This window comes from Mustela nigripes, chromosome 7, assembly GCF_022355385.1.
Source record: "Mustela nigripes isolate SB6536 chromosome 7, MUSNIG.SB6536, whole genome shotgun sequence".
Classification (NCBI taxonomy): Eukaryota; Metazoa; Chordata; class Mammalia; order Carnivora; family Mustelidae; genus Mustela; species Mustela nigripes.
The window spans coordinates 125,485,448-125,491,494 of NC_081563.1; positions in this window are offsets into that span (position 1 = coordinate 125,485,448).

Consider the following 6,047-nt stretch of genomic DNA (forward strand, 5'->3'; position numbering starts at 1 on the left):
CGCGGGGCGGGGCCAGAGCTGCGCGCGCCAGGGGCCCCCCTGCGCATGCTCCAGTCGGGACTTACCTAGCGGAACGCTCTGTATGGTCCCCATAGGGAGGATGAGAGCCTAAGGAGGTCAAAACTCTGGGTAAAACCATGAAAGAGGCCAGGTCCCTGCGGGCGGGGAGCTTACATTCTCGTGGGAACCGACAGGCTATTAACTCTTGAGCAAACGAAGATGATAATCTCATAATGTGATTAATGCTAGAAGGAAAACAAAACTGTGGTGTAGTGGAAAGTGACCACGTGGGGACTATTTTAGATAAGGGGGGTGGTGGGATGGGGTAGGCGTCTCTGAGGGACTAACGAGCTGAAGAAGCCTGAGAAGATTTAGGGAGTGTTGGTCCAGACACATAGCAAGTGCAAAGGCACTGAGGCTGGAAACTAACTGGTACCTAGTGCTCTGTAGATGTTGATTTAATAAATGAAGGCACTGATAGGTCCGTGAGGATCTTTCGCTGAGGGCAACTTGAGCTTATCTTCAGCGTCCTTTGACATAACTGTATGTCCCACTTGATGGGCCAGTGTTTTTAACTGCTTGTTGACCCTTGTGCACATGAAGCTGTTTCTCTTGCTTTCTAGCCTTCGCTTATGTGCCCCCATCCTGCAGTTGTTTTCCAAACACTTCCTGTTACCGGATTCTCACTCCACCAATAATCATCCATTCTGAAAGTTTTTCTTGAAGCCTCACATCTTGCCCCTGGTCCCTCCTCTGCTCCAATTGCTCCCAGAGTTTTTATCTCAGTTAACACTCTGTGATTGTCAGTTTACAGTTTTTCTCAAAGACTGTGAAGCCTTAAAAGGCAGGAAGTAGGTCTTTTTATTTTTATCTCCACAAGACCTAATCAAATCTGGCCCCAAACATGTAGTTATAAAGGTCTATTGGCAAACACGTGGTCTCTGCCCTCAGACATTTAGTTACAATTATTTGTGTAAACCCAACTCACCCAGACTATAAACTTTCTGAGGGTTGAGTGGCTGTTCCATCTGAATCCACGCAGTCCAGCGCAGGCCCCCCCCACCCCAAGGAAAGAATGAATTTAGTGTGGCGGGGAAACCCGACCATGCACATACACTGCTGGTTATTTACTCAACAGCTTCCATCTTTGCTTCCATAAGTCTGAATTCTTCCACTCCAGGGAATAAATCAGGATTTTGTTAACCCAATCACAGTAATCTCACTCCCTTTTGCCAATGATTGGTCAGGTGTGGACATACCCCCGATTTGCTCAGCAAGTTACAGAGAGTCTGCTGGGTCCTTATGGCAAAGCTTTTCCTCCCAGATAAGAGATACAGAATTGCAAAATAACTTTTTTTTCTCTCTCTCTTATGCTTTGGTTACTGTTGGGTTAAGGATATATACCTGGACATGTGGTAGTCATTTTGCAATTGTGAGGCAATAAGCACAGCTATGAAAAACCCATGTGCTGAGGAGGGCAGGAGGAGAAAGATGAAATTGACATTGGTGAGCCATTGAACCAACCTTGGAAGGACTGACTTCTGGACTATTTAATGAACAACAAATGTCATGGTGCCTTAAGCTGCCATTTAGATATTTTCCCCCCAGTTACTTGGAAGTGGACATATTCTTTTTTTTTTTTTTTTTTAAGATTTTATTTGTTAGAGCACAAGCACAAGCAGACAGAGTGGCAGGCTAGAGGCAGAGGGAGAAGCAGGCTCCCTGCTGAGCAAGGAGCCTGATGTGGGACTCGATCCCAGGACGCTGGGATCATGACCTGAGCCGAAGGCAGCCACTCAACCAACTGAGCCACCCAGGCGTCCCGAGGTGGATATATTCTAAATGGTATACCAGACAAGTACACCTGTGTCAAGCTCTATTTTCCAAAAATGACCAAACCAATAATTTCCAGTTCTCTGCTCTCTTCTAGAACCTGGCCACTCCCCCATCCAGAGATAGAGTCTATTTTAGCGCTCTTTGAAATTGCACAGGACTTTGGGGTCCCCTCAACAGTGGAAATAACATTATCTACCTTCCAAGACTATGCCATTAAAAGGCACTAAAGCTTCTTCCCAGCTCGCCCTCACAAATATCCTTCAGCACCTAGCCTTTATCCTGAGACTAAAAAAACCAAACAAACCAAAATGAGAAGTCCCCTCTACCCTCAGTGCTAAGTGAGCTCCCAGCCAGGGGCAGGCACCAACTTATCAGACATGTGAATGAGGCATTTTGGATAAGAATACATCCAGAGGCACCTGGGTGGTTCAGTTGTTAAAGCGTCTGCCTTCAACTTGGGTCCTGATCCCAGGGTCCTGGGATTGAGAGACCCGCATCCGGCTCCCTGCTCAGTGGAAAGACTGCTTCTCCCATCCCCCCTGCTCATGTTCCCTCTCTGGCTGTTTCTCTGTCAAATAAAGAAAATCTTTAAAAACAAACAAAAAAGAATACATCCAAATGTGACTGACCCCAACTGACACCATGGAAAACGAGATGAACCTTACCTGTGGAACCATGCTCAAATTGTAGATTTATGGGGGGAGAGAGAGAAATACTGTTGTTTTATGCCACTAAGTTCTGGGAATGGTTTCTTACACAGCAATGGATAAATGGTAATCCTTTCCTACAATGCTTCCCATAAACGCAGGGCCGATAAAAGCAGAACTGAAAGAATTTAGGGGAGGGAGATATTGGGGAGTAGGGGCATAGTGAAAGTCTTTTGGGAGGTGATTTTTTAAAAACAATTGTATTGAGAAATAATTCACTAGCATATAATTCACCCATTTAAAGTTATGTACAGTTCAGTGTTTTTTATTATGTTCAGAGTTATATAATCATCACCACAATTTTAGAATATTGTCATTATCAAAATGAAACCCCACATCTTTTAGTCATCATACCCAGTTCTTCTACTCCATCTCCCCCATCCCCAAGCCCAAGCCCAAAGCAACCACTAATCTACCTTCTGATATATTTGCCTGTTTTGGACTTTTCATGTAAATGGAATCATAGGATACACGATCCTCTGTGATTGGCCTCTCACACACAGCAGTGTTTTCCCGTGTCACCCATGGTGTACCATGTAACAGAACTTCATTCCTTTTTATTGCTGAGTAATAGTCCATTGTATACATTTTGGGTGTATTTATAATAAATATATTACATGTATTTATTTATATTATTTATTATAAATACAAATTATAAGTATCATATATTTATATATAAATTTATAAAAATTATAAATATAAATAATTTATATTATTATACATATATAAATAAATTTAATGTATTTATTATAAATACATTACATGTATTTATTTATACATTTGTCAGCTGATGGACATTTGAGTTCTATTTTTTGGACAGGAAGTAACTTTTTTTTAGGAAGTAACGTTTTGATATTTATTAAGACTTCATCTCTCTGAGTTAACCATCTCATCAAAGACGTATTTAATATGTATGCAGCTTTAATGGGGGAAGGAATAGATATTACAGCTGTAGTCTCCTGAATGAAGTAATATGCACAGACATGATTATTGGACATTCATTTTTTGTTTGTTTAAACATTTCTTTTCAGGGTTAACTGGTAGTTTCTTTTAAATAATATCTCTGCCTTAGTTGGTTGAGAAACACTGGTGAGTAAAGTCGTGTTAGAATCAGGACAATCTTATATTTCATTGAACTGAGCCAGGCATAGCCGATACTTTTATATGCTGCTTCCAAATAATGAACCAATTGGTCTTGGGGAAAGAAATACAGACAGCATCATAATTTGTCAATTTCCAGTTCTGGATGCTTTTCAGTTCAGGTGTATCAGTCATGACCTTATCTGTAAACATACTCCGAGTAAGATGGCTTATGGAAGGGATTTGAAATAAGAAGTTAATTCAGGGAATTGGTTTCAGAGGTGACGGAAGAGCCAAGATGCCAACAAGGAACACTGAGGGATCCCAAAGGCCAGCAGCAGCAGGAATACTATGCCCAGGACTTGAATATAAAAAGGAAATGGTGATGATGTGGCTTGGAGTTTTGGGGTTGGGGAGCCAATGGCCAAGAAAGAATGCTTGATACATCTTTGGTGCAAAAAGGTGGGTTTTATTAAAGCATGGAGATAGGACCCAGGGGTAGAAAGAGCTGCACTGGGGTTATGAGGAGTGACTAATTAAAGACTTTTTTTGGAAGATTTTATTTATTTATTTGACAGAGAGATCACAAGTAGGCAGAGAGGCAGGCAGGGAGAGAGGAAGGGAAGCAGGCTCCCCACTGAGCAGAGAGCCTGATGTGGGGCTCAATCCCAGAACTCTGGGATCATGACATGAGCCGAAGGCAGAGGCTTAACCCACTGAGCCACCCAGGCGCCCCTAATTAATGATTTTCTGTCTTATGGAAGGGAGAGTGATGTTAGGGCTCCAGGAAACTGAGTTTATAGGTTTCTGGAAATTGTTTTTCTCTTTCTTTTTAAAAGATTTTATGTTTTATTTGACAGAGACAGGAGAGAGGGAACACAAACAGGGGGAGAGAGAGGGAGAAGCAGGCTTCCCGCTGGGCAGGCAGCCCAATGGGATCATGACCTGAGCTGAAGGCAACACTTAACAGCTGAGCCACCCAGGTGCCCCAGAAATTGCTTTTTTCTTATAAATCATTAAGACAGTTGCAAACTGAAGGAGACTGTGTCTTGTATCCTGCATGACTGTGATCTCCATCAGTTAACCATTTTTTCTTCCTTTCCTTTGTTCTAGGGCAGCCGGGATGCCAGAGGAATGTCACACATATCCCACGGGGGTGAGGGGTGTGGAGGGGGGAGTTGAGGAGTGTTAGCTTGTGCTTTGCCTTTAGTTTGCCTCTGCTCTTTCAGAAGCTGCAGAGTAGGAGCTGGAGCCACGTCAGGATGCTCTAGGAGGAGCTGAAGACAAAATTACTGTTGGATACTTGATCAGAAGCAAAGAAGAGAGAGAAAGACTGGCTTCTCTCTTAGTTTTCTGTCTTTGGTCTCCTGACAGTGAACCCAGCCAGAAGTCAGCTGACATGGGAACTTGAGAAGTGAGCTTACAAGGACTGGTCTTTTCCCCCAGGACTTCTTAGAAATGACATCAAAAGTATGAGTCGTAAAAGAAAAAAGTGGATAAACTATACTTAAAAATTAAAGTTTCTGTTCTTTAAAAATGAGGCTGTTGAGAGAATGAAAATACAAACTCCAGAAAATGTTTGTAAATCACATGATAAAGGACATGCCTCTAGAATATTAAAAAAAAAAAACAACACTAAAAACTCAATAATAAGAGAAGGCAATTTTAAGGACAAAAGACTTGGAAAATACACAGATGACAAGTTCTTGAAAAGATGCTCAACATCATTAGTCACTAGAGAAATACCAATTAGAAACACAGTGAGGGGGCGCCTGGGTGGCTCAGCGGGTTAAGCATCTGTCTTCAGCTCAGGTTGTGATGGAGCCCCCCACTAGACTTCGTGCTTATCAGGGAGTCTGCTTCTCCCTTTCCCTCTGCCCCTCACCACTCCTGCTTGTGCCCTCTCTCTCTCAAATAAATAAGTAAAATCTTAAAACAACACAAAATGAAACACAGTGAGACCCCTATACACCTATTAGATTGGCTAAAATTGCAAAGATCAATCATACGAAGTATAGATGATATAGAGACATTGAAATTCCCATACACTGTTGGTGGAAATATAGTATAATCACCTTGAAAAACAGTTTCTTAAAACAAACTGAGAGTTGCTGGGGGTGGGGGGGTAGGGAGAGGGTGGTGGATTATGGACATTGGGGAGGGTATGTGCTATGGTGAGTGCTGTGAAGTGTGTAAACCTGGTGATTCACAAACCTGTACCCCTGGGGCTTATAATACATTATATGTTAAAAAAAAATAAAAACATGATTAAAAAAAGAAAAAAAAGTTTCTTTTCTTTTTTTTTTTTTTAAGATTTTATTTATTTGACAAAGAGAGATCACAAGAAGACGGAGAGGCAGGCAGAGAGAGAGAGAGAGAGAGAAGCAGGCTCCCTGCTGAGCAGAGAGCCTGATGCGGGACTCG